At 49.0% G+C, this 17,370-nt stretch overlaps 1 non-coding gene across 1 annotated transcript; it reads left to right on the plus strand.

Annotated features, from left to right (window-relative positions):
* Positions 1-1,985: 1,985 nt before the first annotated feature.
* TRNAA-UGC (transfer RNA alanine (anticodon UGC)) lies at positions 1,986-2,057 on the plus strand. Its single transcript has one exon. It is a non-coding gene; the product is annotated as a tRNA-Ala (tRNA).
* Positions 2,058-17,370: the final 15,313 nt, after the last annotated feature.

Genomic DNA, 17,370 nt, shown 5'->3' on the forward strand with positions numbered 1-17,370 from the left:
GAGTGACGGCCGACGCTTCCCCTGTAAGATCCTCGTCCTTTACCAGGTTTCTAAGAACGAAAACTGTGTTGGCTCCACTGTCTCTGATCGCCAATATAGGACGGTCCCCTATTTGCCCAAGCACCACCGGCATTGCTGCTTTCGACTTGGGTGCTCCTCTCACCACCTCATTATCCAACGGCGTTTGCTCTCCTTTCAGCTGCGGAACTTCACGTGGCGTGACAAGTTCTACCGAGAGTCGACAACGCATGCAGCTTGGTCCTGCGTTCTGTATCGGCACTCATCCAGAGTATGACCCCTCCTCTTACAACCTTGACAAGAAACCTGTGTTATTTGGGCAGCGCTACTAGCCCGACAGTCAGCTGCACGGTGTCCCACCGTGCCGCTGAGAAAACACCTTACTGGCGCCTTAGATGCACCGCCATATGCTCTTGGTTTTTCCGCATCTGTCTCTAGGATATTTTTGGTTTCCTCTTTTGCCTTACTCAAATTTCTTAGCCCTTGACCCTCGAGGATTTAGTCTGCAATTTCGGCGGACTCTTTCAATGAACACAATTTTCTTTCATTTAGTAATAGCGCTAGCTTTGAGCTGCAACAGCTAAAAATTGCTCAGTGACCATATTGTCGCGCATCTCTTCAAAACTCTTTTCTGTGTTTGACATATCACGCCAACTATCAAAATAGTTGGTCAGCCGGCAGGAAAATTTCTTAGCGGTTTCCGAATCCTCGGGTTTCGCGGTGCGAAATCTCTCACGAAAACCCTCTGCCGTAAGCCTGAATTTTTGGAGGAGCGCCTTTCTAACTTTCTCATAGTCAATGGAATCAGCAGCAGGCATCCTTTCAAACACATTCAGCGCTTCTCCGACTAAAAACATGCTCAATGCCGTGGCACATTCACTGCGCTCCCAGCCTTGCCCCAAACCTATCCGCTGGAATCGTTGCAGATATGCGTTCAGATAATCTTTTTTGTCATCGAAACGAGCCATCAGCTTTCTTGGGCAAACTCTGGCCAGTCTAGGAGATTCTGTGCCCGGTAAGGAACGCTGATCATTGTCCGTGATCTCCTCATATCCTCCCTCGACATTCGCCTGTTTCCTCAAAATAAACTCCTTCTCCCGTTCTATCCTTCTTTTCTCTTGTACTTCTGCCTCGCGAGCTCTTTTCGCCTCGCGCCCTTCTGAATCGCGAGCGTCTGCGCGTGCTTGCGCCCTTTCCCCTCTCTGCCCATCTGCCTCCTCTTTCTGCGTCTCTGCCTCCTTCTCATAGAGACACATCGCTTCTTCCTTGCTTAACCCTAGATTTAGCGCCAGTTCTAACGTTTTTGCCCAATTCATTATTTCTGAGGTCGAGAGATCGGAAAAATCCGAGGCAAAGCAAAAAGAAGAAGGAAATGAATCCGGGCACAGATTCGCCACTCATCTTTGTCACGGATCTCCCCGGAGAACACTCGGACCGAAAGAATGGACTAGGCGACATGTGTACCCACCCAGACGCACATTTAATACACCCTATGTTACACACACACTAGCACACAAAACTAACAAAACTAACACTACACACAAAGTCTATAAATGCACACAACCCGGGAACACTGCTAACAGCGTCTTCTACTAACGTTCTGCTGTAAGTGCTCACCGTTCGTGCTCACGGTTGGTCCGGTGCGGCTGCGGCGTTGTATGGATCCAGTAGCCGGCGTCGAGGTGGCGTTCGACGTGCTTGGGCTGGCGTCGCTGGCGGCGTCGCTGGCTTCGTCGTATAAGCTCCTGGTCGAAGCGCCCGTGGAGGTGATGCCGGTGTTGTTGGCGTTGGGAACACCACCCGGATGGCTGCCAAAAGCGCTGGATATACCCCTGGCCGTAGCCCGTGGTAGCGTTCTCCGTTGACTCCCCGGAAACGGCTAAGGAACAGCAGGAAGTCCACGATGCGGAGCCGTCGAACGAGGGCTTTTAAGCATATATTGCTATTATAATTCCCTTCTTTTCATCGGGGGTGTAGCTCAGAGGTAGAGCGCTCGCTTTGCATGCGAGAAGTCCCGGGTTCGACCCCCGGCTCCTCCACGAAGTCGTTGTTTTTTAAAATTAAAATTTTTATTTTGCACCAATATTTTTAAAAATGTTATTGCTGCAAGTTTCCGTAGTCGGTGGGCAACGATGCCATACGGGCAGTTTTCTAGAAATGAGGCAGTTTGCTCGAATTGCGAGAAAGACAGACAGACAGAAATATTTTATTCAGCCAGTGAGGTTTAGACCCAGATGGGTCCCTGGGCCACTGCGCGGTCCCGCACTGCGTCAAGTAGGTCATGCCGGGACATGACGTCGGCAGCCCGAGTCACCGCAGCAAGCTGCGATGTCGGGTCTGCAGACATAAGCAGGACCTCCCAGTCCTCCCAGCTCGAGATGGCGTGCTGTCCCCGCGGGGGAGGGTCAGCAGGGCAGCCGAAAAGGATATGGGAGAGTGTGGCGTGGGGGTCACCACATAGGGAGCATGCAGGGGATGTGCCGCAATAGTGGGATAAAAGCTGAGGGGATAACAGAGAGCGGGTCTGGAGGCGTCTGAAGAGGATCTGTTGGGAGTGCGTAAGAGAGGGGTGGGGAGGAGGGTAAGTCCGACGGTCCAAACGGGGTATTTGCGTGAGCTCCGCAAAGGTGTGCGCCCGCTCCCTCGAGAATCCTGTATCGAGACTGTCCTGAGCCCGGCAAATCAGACCTCGGGCCAATTTATCGGTAGCCTCGTTTCCAGGGTTTCCAGAGTGAGCCGGCACCCACTGAAGCTCTACCCTGCGCGGTAAATTTTAGGTAGGGGTGTTCAACAATTGCCAGGCAGGGGCGTGAATCCTGCCCCTGGCAAAGTTGGACAGAGCCGTTTTGGAGTCGCTGAAGATGTATTGGGCGTCCGAATGTGCAAGGGCTAGGGCGATGGTGGTGAGGCCTGCCAGTGTGACGCGGTTGAGAACGCTAAACGCTTCTTTCCAAGAACTGCTGATCACAGCTCGTTGCACAATGTGAATAGAGGCGTTTGAATTGCACGCAAACAGATTTCGAGATTTCGTTAATTTTCTTCATATTTGTCTTCAAGCATTGTACGCCCAGCCAGCGAGCGCATTGTCGGGACCACGACTGGTGCAGAAATTTCTGCAGACATTGAATGTCTGGCAATAATGGCGTTCACTGGCTTTTGTCAACCGCAGTTGAGTTCACTGTATACTCTGCATCTGTCGCTATTGTTTGCCACCTGGAAATCCAAGTTTGTTGAAAGTGGTTCGACGAGAAACTCGCCTGCGCTTGCACTGGAACTGTAGGTCGTAGCTTAAGTTTTATAGCAGGAAAAAACTGGAGGTGGCGTTGGTGAAAACATTTATTAGGAAGGGACAGGAGGTATATATAGATCAGGCCGTAGTGGACCGATCCTTACAAGCACTAGGTGGAGGTCCCTAGTTTGGGACCCCAGTGGTGGTGGACGCCGCCCGGGCGCGCCTGACTAAGGCTTGTTGGGACTGTAATTCGTGGGAAGTCTGTGCAATCTTAAGAGCTTACATCCAGTCATAATGAGGAACAAGTGGGAAAGTTGTATGAAAGCATGAAGTTGATCGAAAGGTGGTATGAAAGCATTAAATTTTCAATTGAGTAAAAGCGCTGTTTATTGTCCTGATGAGAAATTTAAACAACAAGGAACGCAAGAAAAAAGCAGGAGACCAGGCCGCGGGGGGAACATAGCACAGGTTCTAAGAATAACAGAGTGTGGGGAGGAGTATTTATTAGTCATGTTGCGTAAGAAATAATTTAAAGATCATGAAAACCTTCTTCAGCGTAGGACATAATCGGAAGAGGGCTTGGAAGAGCCAGAATGGGGATTGTAAAGGTGAAAGAGTTTTCTTATTGTCATGATCTAACGGAAGCGCGCAGACAACCGCTGAGGTGAAGCCAGGAATAAATTTAATTAGTTGAGTCTAGCCTGAGCGCTTCTCACGCGGCCGCGTCCACTCTGCCGCCTTACGGCTCAACGCATGTGTCCAGTCGCGCTTCCTACGTAGCTTCGCTCCTGATTGGAAAAAAATTTATTTACATATGTACACATGCCAAAGTTACCAGATACATTCACAATCACAAGTAGACATGACGCTAAGCATGTAAAGTGAGTCAATTAAAGAGGTACCATAAGGATCTCTGAGCTCAAACAGGAATAGCTTGTGACTGCTACCGCACGAAACATGAAAAAAGGGCTGTTGTTTAGCATGGCAAAACACGTAATGCTCCACCAAAGCGTTTTTTTTCAGCTGTGAACACCACCGCCATGCCCCGCCGCGGTGGCTCAGTGGTTAGGGCGCTCGACTACTGATCCGGAGTTCCCGGGTTCGAACCCGACCGCGGCGGCTGTGTTTTTATGGAGGAAAAACGCTAAGGCGCCCGTGTACTGTGCGATGTCAGTGCACGTTAAAGATCCCCAGGTGGTCGAAATTATTCCGGAACCCTCCACTACGGCACCTCAGTCTTCCTTTCTTCTTTCACTCCCTCCTTATCCCTTCCCTTACGGCGCGGTTCAGGTGTCCAACGTTATATGAGACAGATACTGCGCCATTTCCTTTCCCCAAAAACCAATTATTATTATTATTATCACCGCCACGCACTACGATCTAGACTGACGTGTCCACTGACCCAGGAAACCAGTTACGCTCCTCTCCTTTCTTCAAAATCAACAGAATTCGAACCTTCCATTTGTTTTGAGAAAAAGAAAGGCGCATAACCTGATTAATGTATAGGCGGATGCCACCGCCTACCCACAGCGTGCGCAAGCGCGCGAGTGAGAAACTATTGCAATAGAATGTCGAAATTTAGGACAGGTGGGCCTGGTGTGGCCCTCATGTGGGGGCGGCTTCCTGGACCTATGAAACGAAAGCCAGTTGCAGGTGGGATTAAGAGAATAAACGAGGGAAGAGGTGCTGTAGTGGAGGGCTCCAGAATAATTCGACCACCTGGGGATCTTTAACGTGCACCGACATCGCACAGCACAAGAGCGCCTTTGCGTTTCGCCTCCATCGAAACGCGGACGCCGCGGTAAGGTTCGAACCCGGGTACTCCGGATCAGCAGCCGAGTGCCCTAATCATTGAGCCCCCGCGGCGGGTAGGCGATTTCATCTTGGTTGTAATTTTGGCAGACATGGTCGTATTCACCGTCTATGATGAGTGAAAGTCTAGAATGGCTAAGGATCAAGTGTGTCTGCAATCTGCGGACCATTGTGGCTTGCACTTGATTTAAATCGGAGTGGAGCGGCTAGAATGGGCGCCAACGTCTCTTTGTGGACGTTGGTAACATTGGCAAAGGTGTGGGAGCCTCTGCAATGCCTGCTGATTCCTTGGGGCTAGCCGCTCGGTTGGTTAGGCTTCGGGCTAACGTCGACCTCTTCGTTTTGAGTTTGAGGTATCCACTGCCCGCGTTCTTCGTTGGTTTGTCCAGCACGTCTCACACACTTCCGTTCTTTTTGTTTACTTGGCAGTGCTTGCAATTCTCGGTTTCACTCTGCCAGGCTTCACATAGACACCGCTGAGACCTAGAGAGGGCAGCTAGAAGTGCTTTCGCACTAATTGAAGTGCGTTTACAGATATTGTGGATGTGCTTCCACAGGCTTCAGCGCCGCTAGCGGTGGGCATTGCGTCGCAGTCGGCGCCGGAGGAACCTCTGGGCTTTACTCATGGACGATGGAGTAAGCGTCTAAGAACCTTTTGATGTTTTGGGTGGTCGGTGAGTCCTCCGGAACCCAGGAACAGCCGCAGCCACAGCTGCGGCTTAAGGAGAAATGCCGTAGAGCAAAGAAGACCGTAAAACGGGAACAGCAGCTGGCGATCCACCCTCCTAACGGAAACGTTCCTCACCTGCTGGGGCGATCTGATGTGCAAAACACTGGCTGGAACAAGCAGCCTTGGGGTGTTGAAAACCTATTTCTTATGCCTCGCGCGTGCTAACCGAAGCACAGCGAATATACTCGCAAATAGATCAAGAGGCTATGGCTGTCGTGTTCGGGTGCGAAAAGTTCCATGATTTTTACACGGATGCAATGTTGTCCTAGGGACCGACCATTTACCCCTAATCGTTATCTAGGAAAAGCCGATTGGTGAGATGCCGCCCAAATGAATTGCAGTGATTTTTGCTTCATTTGCTCAGATACCACCACAAGCGGCAACTTGTTCCACGTAAATGTTTAGTTGTCGCTGACATGCTGTCTCGAGCGTCCGTCGAAAACCCAGACGACGGAAACACCTACGATGAAGTAGAAGTTCACGCTGTAAGTGTTCTTCCATCACTTGTCAGCGAAGCAACTTTGAAGCTTTTGGTAGAAGAAACTAATAAGAACGACTACTTGAGACAAGTCGTCCATGCTTGCAAAGCAATCGTCCAGTCCTTGTAACGCTAAAGCCCTTTGAAAGCGAACTAGTTGTGTCAGAGGTGTGTTGCTTAAAGGATACAAGGCCATAATGCCGTCAAGCATGCGCCAGGAGCTACATCAAAGAATTCAGGAAGGGCACCTTGGAATAAATATAAATCTCGAGTGCGTATGTTGCTGTTGTGCCTGGCCTTAATGCAGATATTGAAACCTGCAATAAAAGATGCACAGTCTGTCAGAAGTACGCATTTCTACAAGTGAACCATTCATGGATCGCGTAGTGCCAGAACATTCATGGTGCCGAGTCGGTGTAGATATTTTTCAGTGGGCCGGAAAATCATACCTTTGTGTCTTTGATGCGTTATCCAACTGTCCAGAAGTAGCATTTTTACGGGACACAACAACGGCCACAGTTGTGAGAACACTCAGCGCAATGATTGTAAGGTATAGATTGCGGACTGAAATCTGCACAGACAATGGACCACAGTTTGGAAGTGGTGAGTTTGCATTGTTTGCAAAGAAATATGATTTCAAACACATCACGTCCAGCCCACGGTTTCCTTGCTCAATGGCCTCGCAGAGAAAGGCGAGCAGGTAGTAAAGAGAATTTTGAAAAACACGTCCGAGATTAATGATGATTTCTGGCTTGGATTGCTCAGTTATAGGAGCAGTCCGCTGGAAGACGGCGAGTCACCTAGAGAGTTGCTTCAGTGGTGGCGACTTCGAGCACCGCTTCCAGACTTCAACGAAATTCTAAGCAAGTCGGTAAGATAGCATAAACAGTACCGATACCCAAGACGTTGTCTTCCTCGGTTCCAAGAAGGCCAGGTTGTTAGAGTACGAAGAGACTCTTGGTCACCAAAAGCCAGGAATCTTAAAGCAATTTCTGAACCGAGGTCTTACTTGTTTGCCACTGAAGATGTTCGTGTTTTGCGACGCAACCGACAATACCTCAGGGCGACAGCTTACACATAGCTTATACACGTTCAGCATTACACATAGTGATGACGACATGTCGGATGACATCTGCGAGGACGAGATATCCTGCCAAGTCCAACCATATGCTCAAAGCGCAACCAAAACAGCAGCCTCGACACCGACACCAGTGCCGAGATGCCAGCGCGAAAGAAGAGCACCGCAGAGTTTGGAATATGGCGACAACTTTGTGCAAGTTCCATGATGGAACCTGAAACCGTCTGAGCTCTGTGAACTTTTCTTTTCATGTGAACACTGTTGTGAAACGAGTGGTTTCTGTTTGTCATTTCAGAGAAAGAGAGAGATGTGTCATGTATGTAAGCCGTGTGCGACGCAGTCCGGTGTTCTAGGTTAGCTCAGTGCGACACGTGCCCGCGTTCTATGTCTGCGGCGCGCATACTTAGAACTTCTTTACCCTTTCCGCTTGCCGGTACAAAACGAGCAGGAATAAACGCCACATCATTGTTCTTGTGCGGAATTGGTCCCGTCTGTGACTTTGCCGACACAGCTTACTATACACAAACGGCCATCCTCCCCACCCTTTTGCCTCTTGATATCTAGAATTCGGCTGAGCGTGGCATGCTAAGTCGAGACCATTTTCTGTGAGACCAGAACTGCTGTAAGGGTGCCTGGGTACGCACACCACCACTCCAATGGCGGCAATTTCGGGCGTACACCACAGTATATTGGGTGGTCTTTCCAACAGAGAGAACGGAGGATGAATGTGAAGCTGTCTCAATGGTCGTAAACAAGTAATTAACAGCAGAACGAGACCTATCCTTTGCTGACGCATGCGTTGCTTTTAAAGAGTTCAGCTTCGAAACGAATCTGGAGTAAATAGCTAGTTTGGACCATCAGAAGGATCTAAAAGGAGCTGAACTTTAGAAATATGTACATCAAAAGCATAACAAGTTTCAGTAACAGGCAGTGAAAAGGAGATGGGTGGATATGTGTAAAATGAGAAGTAGAGGAATTTGAACCAGAGAAAAAAGTGCCTGTGAGGTAGCTCGCTTCATTTCGTAGTTTGAGGAATAACGATGAGCCTCTAGAGATATCGCCTGCAAAACCCCTGTGTGAAATTGCAAAGGAAATCTTGTTGGTAAAGAGAAACAAATTCAAGCTGACTCCACTGGTCAGAGTTGTGTTGCCCACTATTTCATACCTAGCTGCAATGGCTGATAGTAGAGGCGAGATCTGAGTCGCGCTTTTTCATGAACTGAGAACATTGCTACTACAGGAGGAGTAGAAACTGGAGAGAAGAGAAAGAGTGAGTGCAGTTGGCTTGTTTATTCTGGAACAGCCTAGCCGTTGGCATCGAGTTTGCGCCTACTTTACTACCTTCTCAAGCAGTTGGCCGCCTAAAGACAAGGTTTGGCGCATTGGCGGAGGTTCGGCTACATTGAGATTGCAATTATCTCATTTATCTATACAACCTTTTCGCCACACAACATAAAGCAAAATTCTACCTCACTTGTGAACGCTGCAATCTTTAAAAAGTGACGAAACGCAAGCACCTCGACAGTTTCAATAGCTAAGAAACAGCATCAACCTTTTCAGCCGACAAAAATCTGACACAAAATTTCAAAACTGGTTCGCATTCCTAAGTGAATCACATGTTCCTTTATATACAATTTCAAGCAGGACATACATTTGAATTTGTTGTGCGGTGCAGCCCGTGCGTATAGAATGCACAAGAAGTCTATATTTTCAATCCCAAAGACCAGAATTTGAGACCCATTTAGCAGCAACTTCATTTCCTAAGCTTGGAATTTATTTTTATAGGCCAAAGCAAAAACAGAAAAAAATGATTGAAGGAATAACTGGGATCTAAAGCCGCTCAATAGAAAACAGGGTTAAAGAAAAGAAAACACAACATGGGATTTGAAATCAATTGCCAATTATAGTAAATTAGCTGTGGTTCAAATACTGCTGAGCCTAGGTAGAGAGCGAAAGCTCTGGTGTATCAGGTAAGTATTAGGAGCTTGGTCTCTAACTTTGAGCGCGTTCCCCACAATGGATAGCAACGCTACCACCTTGCCAGGTGGCAGTTAAGTTAATGATTAATCACGAGAGGCCGGTAACAGAAACATTTATATGACAATGGAACTGTCGCAGCATACGCCGAAAACCAGCGCAGCTAGCAGCATGTATCGCAAAGTCCTCTAATCACGGGACCCCGTGTCATCTCTCTGCAAGAGACGGAAAGAAATCGCATTAATATCCGCGGTTATCACACGGCAGCCCTTACGCCACGCACGCCATTCCTGACATTCGTATCAATGCCTGTGCTAGACCGCGCACCGGCAAGCACGGCGACAGCAAGGACACTCAATATACCGCGATAGAGCTCAGCTCAGCCGGGCACACATATCGCATCGCTATTCTTAACGTATACAGCCATCCCTAAGTTAAAGGCAGAGCTATTTCGTGAATCCTTGGCTCCTTTCTTTCCCCAAAGCTCTTTGTCGCGGGGGATTTTAATGCACGTCGCACGCACTGGGGATACACTCGGATACCTCCTAAGGTAACCTCATTTTCTTTCCAAAAAAAAACAGTTATAATTATTAATTTCTTTAATAATAATAATAATTGGTTTTGGGGGAAAGGAAATGGCGCAGTATCTGTCTCATAAATCGTTGGACACCTGAACCGCGCCGTAAGGGAAGGGATAAAGGAGGGAGTGCAAGAAGAAAGGAAGAAGAGGTGCCGTAGTGGAGGGCTCCGGAATAATTTCGACCACCTGGGGATCTTTAACGTGCACTCACATCGCACAGCAAACGGGCGCCTATGCGTTTCGCCTCCTTCGAATCACTGCCGCGGCGATCGGGGGAACGCGGCGAGCGCGCAGCCGCGTTGGACGTGCAGCGCATCTGCTCCGTCAACTTTAGGCAGTAGCTGCGGAAATAAGGTTGTGACTCTAAAACCGATGTGCTCATTACATTCCTGAAGTCATTCGCCATCTGGGGAGATTATTCGCATCCAGGTGGGCCAAAGTTTTGCCATATTACGCGTGTTTCTCCGTCTGCTATGTGGACGCGGAGCTGAGTGTAACGGTTCCAGCTCCCCGGACGCTGGCAGCGGAGCTAGCTCGGCGCACCTGTGACATGGCCACCGAAATTCTTCGCGGATAAGACCCTTCGACTCTATCGCGAGCAAATATGCCTGAGTCACCTTGTGGCCCCAGCGGAAGCACTTTTACCTGTGCAAGAGGCCGCGTTCCAAGTTATGCAGCGATAGCATCGCCAAGGCAAGAGTGGGACCACGGCTACAAGCTTCACACTTAACTGATCAAAAGGAGAGAGTCGCGCTCTCTCTACCAAGACCCCTACGAAGAAACAGAAGGCACCGACATCTTCGTGTGTGCCCAAACCACCTTTGCGCATGCAACCAGGGGACTAAGTCGTAATGGTCAAGCCTAAAACGACGGTCTCTCTCAATACAGCTTTACAAGCTGGAGAGTTGAGCGCTGCCCTCACTCAGTGCGCTCGACCAACTCAGCTCAATCTTCCCTAGTTGGGAACAGAACCTAGTGGTGTGTGGCACGCAAGAAGCAGACGTGGTCCGACGCCTGCACACAGACTTTCATCTCCCCTCTGGTCAGGGTCAGGAAATTAGTGAATCACTTCAACCCACAATCCAAAGACGTGGTGGTGAACTCGTAGCCATCCGCACGCTGGGAACCGTCAAGGTGGCTCCACTGTCTCCTGTTTCGTGCACTGCACCTGCAAACTTGCCCCAGTTCGTGAGTACAAACATACGATCCCAGCCTGCTACCAGTGCGGTGAACTGGGCCATCGAGTCGACATCTGTCCGGCTCCAGTACGCGAACGCTGTGGTCAATGCGGCCAAAATGTCGGCGCCACTGAAGACGAAAAGGCACCGCACAACTGCAAGCCAACCTGCCTTGATTGCGGGGGTAGTCACTTCACCAGCTCCCGTTAATATGCAGGCAAATTCCGAATGCTTCATTAACCTGGCTCCCGCCGTGGTGGCTCAGTGGCTTGGGAGCTCGGCTACTGCTCTGGACTTCCCGGGTTCGAACCCGACCACAGCGGCTGTGTTTTTATGGAGGCAAAACAGTAGGGCGTCCGCGTACTGTGCGATGTCAGTGCACGTTAAAGATCCCCAGGTTGTCGAAATTATTCCGGAGTCCTCCACTACGGCACCTCTTTCTTCCTTTTTCTTTCACTTTCTTCTTTGTCCCTTTCCTTAAGGCGCAATTCAGGTGTCCAACGATATATGAGACATGCTGCGCCATTTCCTTTCCCAAAAAAACCAATTATTATTAATATTAATATTATTATTATTATTATTCACATTGCGTGCCCGCTACACTGGCTAAAAGGCCCCCACCACCAAAACGGTCGGGCAAGGAGGCGAACACGCCACCCGGCGGTTCAAAATCAATGCGCGCAACGAGGGGATCGCGCCAACAACTCCAAGCAAGGCAACGACAAGGAACGCCAGCAAATGACATCATAGCAGCAAATGGCAGCAGTCCTCCCGTCCTCTCCCGCCTCTCCCACCACCACTAACGCCCCTTCTCCGATCGACAGCATGGAGGTCCACGTGATCGGAGAGACGATCAACCCGAAAGACTACGATCCCAGGAACTGGAACCATATCCTGAGCTTACCCGCCCGTCAGAAAGGAGCACCGAAAATCCAGGACCAGGCAAACGCCACCACCGGCTCACGACCTGAAGATTCAGTACACCAAGCGTCCCAGCTGTGCGCGATGCGTCTCGCGGCGCAAAGGTCGCAACGCCAGCCGCGGTTGCCTGGGGATGTCTACAAGATAGTGTTTCGGTCAAACGGAGGACTTATACGACCTTCAACCGTGCCAGCTTCGCCTGGCCCTGATAACTGCAGCCAAAACATTCAAGTCCCGGACGCCACCAACTTGCGTATCCACCCCCTAAACAACACCTGCACGTTGAGTACCACGCATCAAGCCGACGCGCTACGCCTGGCCGCCATCAAAAAAATCTCAATTCGAACCCAAGCCTACACCGTCACCGCCTGCATCGCCCCTACGGATGGTGCAGTAAGAGGAGTAATCACTAACGCCTACTGGGAAGAAACCCCCGAACAGATTCTTGAAGACCACATCACGGGCAACCCTGTCGTCCCCATTATTGATGCACACCGCATGGGAAAGACCCGTTCGATCCTCGTCACCTTCCACAACTTTCCTGGGCAGACCGAGGAGCAGGCAACCGGCTCAAAGCTACCAGCAAGCCCTCAACCTCCCCCCCGCCCACACAAGTGCACCCCCGCGACCGGGAGCTACAGGCCCTGCGAGAGGACGTGAGTCGTCTTACCTCGCTCATCAAGACCACCCCTGTACCCCTCTACCGCTTCCGCCAATCGTCCCTCCCACGCAACCCATGCTGCTACCTCAAACACCCCCTGAAAATGGAACAATCGGACTCCCAAACCCCCACCTCACCCCTACCCAAGAAAAAACGCACAACAGGGCAACCACCCGTCACCGAAACTGACCTTCAATTCCTAGAGGCCCGCATGGATGCTAAACTCGCCGAAATGAGCGCGCGTCTGCAGGCAAAATTTAATCACCTCATCGACCACCTGTCCCAACGCTTCGAGCAACAAATTGAAGCGGCATTTACGCGCATGGTGCATGCGGGCGGGCGACCACCAAATTCCTTATCAATTCTGCAATGGAAGTGCCGCCGCTTCCGGGGCAAACGCGCGCCCCTCCAACTCCTCCTCCCCACACCTCCCACGCCAACATCCTCCTCCTTCAGGACACACATGCCCTTGCAACACTTCGCAGCTATCATCCGCTCACTTGGACGCAACGAATGCACCCAGGGCTTTCACGCTCATACATCGCTCCATTACACATCAAGCCCATCAGATCACCTCCGAGACGCCCTGCGTGATCACAGAAATTATACCAGATGCACACTCCACCCCATCTATTTTTATTGCAAATATATATCACACAACGTCCCATCTGATTGCTTCGTTGGAAACGATACTGCGCGATCTCCATCGTATTGCAGGCAGCATCCATTGATTATCGGAGGGGACTTCAACAGTGAGCATACTGACTGGGGCTACCGCACCACCACGGGACGAGGGCACAGGGTAAGCCCTATACTTCCCATGCATTTTAGGCCATGTTGAGGTACATGTTTCGCACTAACTAAAAACAGTAGCTTAATAATACATATATCATTGTTTGCCAAATTTTGTGCTCTTTTTACTAAACTAGAATATTTGAAATGTATTGAAAATTCGATTTTTAATAAAATTTTTTCCTGTAGTACACAAATCTGGCCTTTCTTTGCGCATTTCAAAATTCATAACAGAATAACTGCTCAGTGAAATTGCTTAATTCTAGTTCAGTAGTTGGCAACACTTATGTAGATGATTGCAAAAAAAATCAGCCGTCTGTCTTGAAAGGCATTGGAAATAATGGTACCTTGGTAAGAAAAAACACTTTTTTGAGATAATAGAGCGTAAAGAGAAAAAAGATGTGAAAAACCATTTTTTATTCGCAGAAACGCCTCCATAGTAATTGGTTTAATAGCCCCCTGCTTCGTAGTCACTGTCGCAGTCATTTTTTGCTTTTCGGCTTGTCGTTTGGCTGTCAAGCCACTTTTTTAGGCTGGCGTTTTGCTCGGTCCGCAAAGTACATGCGCTTATGGTCAGCTTCCCTCAGCCACTTGATGGTGTTGCTCCCTGGGTTCAATCCACACGCCTTCAAAACGTTGGCCCGTGCGATGCTACCATCATTAAATGAAAGAACAGAATCCAGTGTTGCCACCCGTAGGGTTCGAAGCCTAACAAACACATTCTTTGGCGCGCGTTCCCAAACAACATGGTTGAACGACTCATTTGCATTTTGAGTTCGCCCATGCAGGCACTTCTCTAGGAGCTCAGCCTTCGATAGCTCCCTATAAATGGGTTTGATAGCCTCCAAGACAGATGCAGGCAAACCCTCCTTGTGGAAAAATGGCTTGCCCTCTGACTGACTTCTGTTGAAGGCGCACCACGTATCAGGTCCCTTTGGGCAAAGTCCATGGCATGGGTCATCGTCTGTGGCCGATAAGTGGAAGAAGGTTGCCCAAACGGCCTTTCGCATTTCATCCAGGTTTCCTACATTTCTTCTGATGGCCAAGCCATAGTACGTCTGGAGCTTGTCTATTACTGCATCAGTCAGTCGGCCTCGGCCCGAAAGGCTCTTTCCATTAGAGAGTTTTCCTGCTTTGTTTCCTTTTTTTAGCCTTCGTGACCTTGTGCCCATCCTTTTTTGCACGTGCCCTATGCACTGAACCTTGGATATTTCAACGGAATCAGCATATGGCATTTGTGCCTTCACAGCCATAAAAGCCTTGCTGTCACCATCCCCAAGGTATTTGACGTATCGAACGCCGTGAAGCTCCTCACTCCTGCCGAAAATTTTCAGTGCTCCTGCGACTTCCATTCCACCGCTGGTGCCTTGGTAGTTGCTTTGGCACACCTCTCTATGAAGGGGGTCACTGTTTGTACCCTTGATGCTGCACTTTGGACAACGTTTAGACAAAACCTCCACATCCAGCACTTTCCCAGAGTCTACACTGGTCGCAGAGTCTATGCCGTTATTGGAAGTATGGCCTCGCTTCTGCCAGCTTCCATCAAGAGCAACTGCGATGTCTTTATCCCCCTCATTCAGCTGCACAGCTTCGTCAGCTGCCCTTTTCATCGACTCCTGAGCAGCAGCTTCGATGTGACCTAGAAGCTCTTGATTGTATTTCACAAACTTTATCGGCGGCTTAGGAAGGTTTAGCATAGCACAGAGCATATTTCCTGCAGCCATTCCCTTACCAATGGACCTCAAGCATACACTAACCTGAGGTTGGCTTCATAGAGGCCAGAAGTAGTTTTCTTCGACGTCTCAAATTGTTGTGCGGCACTACACACTTCACAGTTCAAACTGTAAACGCTTCCAACACCTACCCGTTTTGTCACAATTTCTATGAGCTCAACACTTCTACCGCACTCTCTGCACACACAAATCTGTGTAATTGCGGCACAAATGCCGTCCATGTCCATTAAGGCATATTGGCTGCTGCTCTGTAGTGGGCACGTTGGCTGGCCGCCTGACAGCATGTCCAACCCGTTGCTTTTTTACATGCAGTTCTTCCTGTTTGGCACAACATCGGTCAGCGCATTGCAAGATTCAGCGTGCTTGGTCATCACAATACCAGCCACCTACGGAGTCTGCGCGTACGAGCCGCCGCACCATGACGATCGCTGGACGTCAATGCGTCCAGGCCCATCGACATCATCAAGAGCCTATATAAGAAGCCAGCCACCATCAACGCCTTCCAGTGGGCACGTTGGCTGGCCGCCTGACAGCATGTCCAACCCGTTGCTTTTTTACATGCAGGTCAGTAACAAGTCTTCTACTGTTAAATCTAGCGATAGATGCTTCATCCAGCTGACGTGCCCAGCAATCCTATGTACACTGTGCTTGGTTCGTGATTTTGTGTTTTCGTTACTAATGCTTTCTGGAGATGTAGAGCCGAATCCTGGGCCCACTACTGAGGAAATGCTAGCCGAAATACTTAATGGGCAAAAGAAAATTGAAAAGAGGTTAGAAGAAATTGAAATGAAGCTAAAGGTGGTTGAGGAGTCAGCATCGGCTGTTAAGGAAATTAGCAAAAAAGTCTCTGGTCTCGAAAAAACTGTCCGCAGCTTGCAAGACAAATTTATTGACCTAGAGGACCGTTCCCGGAGGAACAACCTTCTAGTTTTCGGGGTCAAAGAAAAAGATGAAGAAACTCAAGACGATTTGAAGGAAGCTGTGATTGAGGGCGTGTTTGAGAACACCCTTGGAGTGCAAGTGTCTTCGGTAGAGCGTATACATAGGATTGGGCGCAAACAAGGGACTAGACCACGCCCGGTAAAAATTAAGCTCTTCAACCACCGCGAAAAAATGACCATTCTAAAGAATTGTTTCAAATTGAAGAATAAAGCATTCTCAGTTTCGGAAGATTTTTCAGCACATACAAGGCTCAAAAGAAAGAAACTCTGGGATAGTACTTCGGAAATTAGAGCAGCTGGAGGGAAAGTGCAACTAGTGTACGACAAAATTAGAATTAACGGCGAACTGTTCCTTTGGGATAGTGCAAGTAACGGAAGGATTCCCACAAGCAGACCAACAGTAGACGCACATAACCCACCGTCACCGCCCCAGTGAACCGAAACCCATGTCAAAAAGCCAGTCCGTTGCCTCAACGTTAACGCACGCAGCATCATTAATAAATCAGATGACATTGAAAGTATTATTATGACGCACCAACCGCATATTCTTATAGTTACAGAAACTTGGCTTCACTCTGATATCTCCGACGACGAAATAACACCACCAGGTTACGGAATTCACCGGAAAGATAGAAATTCGCGAGGCGGAGGGGTTGCAATTATTTACGAACATTCATTACTTGTCTCAAAGTTACCTGATATACCTGATATACCTGCAATCGAGTGCGTCATCATTAAAGTACAGTTCGATGAGCACAATTTAATTGTGGGTGGTTTTTATCGTCCACCTACACAAGAAAACTTTTTTTTCCGAGCTAAACGAATTTCTTTGTTCCATTCAAAGCTATTCTTGCAATGTCCTCTTGGGTGGCGACTTCAATATGCCGTCAATAAACTGGAGTAGCGATTTTCCCGAACCCCTTACAAGCAAAGCTGAACCTTTTGTTGACCTCGTAATATTTCATGACTTGGCTCAGTTGGTAAAAGTGCCCACCAGAATTCAAAACGAGACAGCTTCAATTTTAGACCTATTTCTTGTAAGCAATGCAGTGCTCAACCGTAATCCCGAAGTACATATTTTTGATGGAATATCTGACCACAAAATGATATCTTTAACAGTTCAACTTCGCCATACCACTGACATTGAAAGAAAAAAAGTTTCGTTCTAAACTTTTCGCGCGCTGAAGACGTCGATATTTTAGACGCCATGGATAGGTCGCTGTCGAATTTTATCTCGCT

Source organism: Amblyomma americanum, chromosome 2 (assembly GCF_052857255.1).
Source record: "Amblyomma americanum isolate KBUSLIRL-KWMA chromosome 2, ASM5285725v1, whole genome shotgun sequence".
Taxonomy (NCBI): domain Eukaryota; kingdom Metazoa; phylum Arthropoda; class Arachnida; order Ixodida; family Ixodidae; genus Amblyomma; species Amblyomma americanum.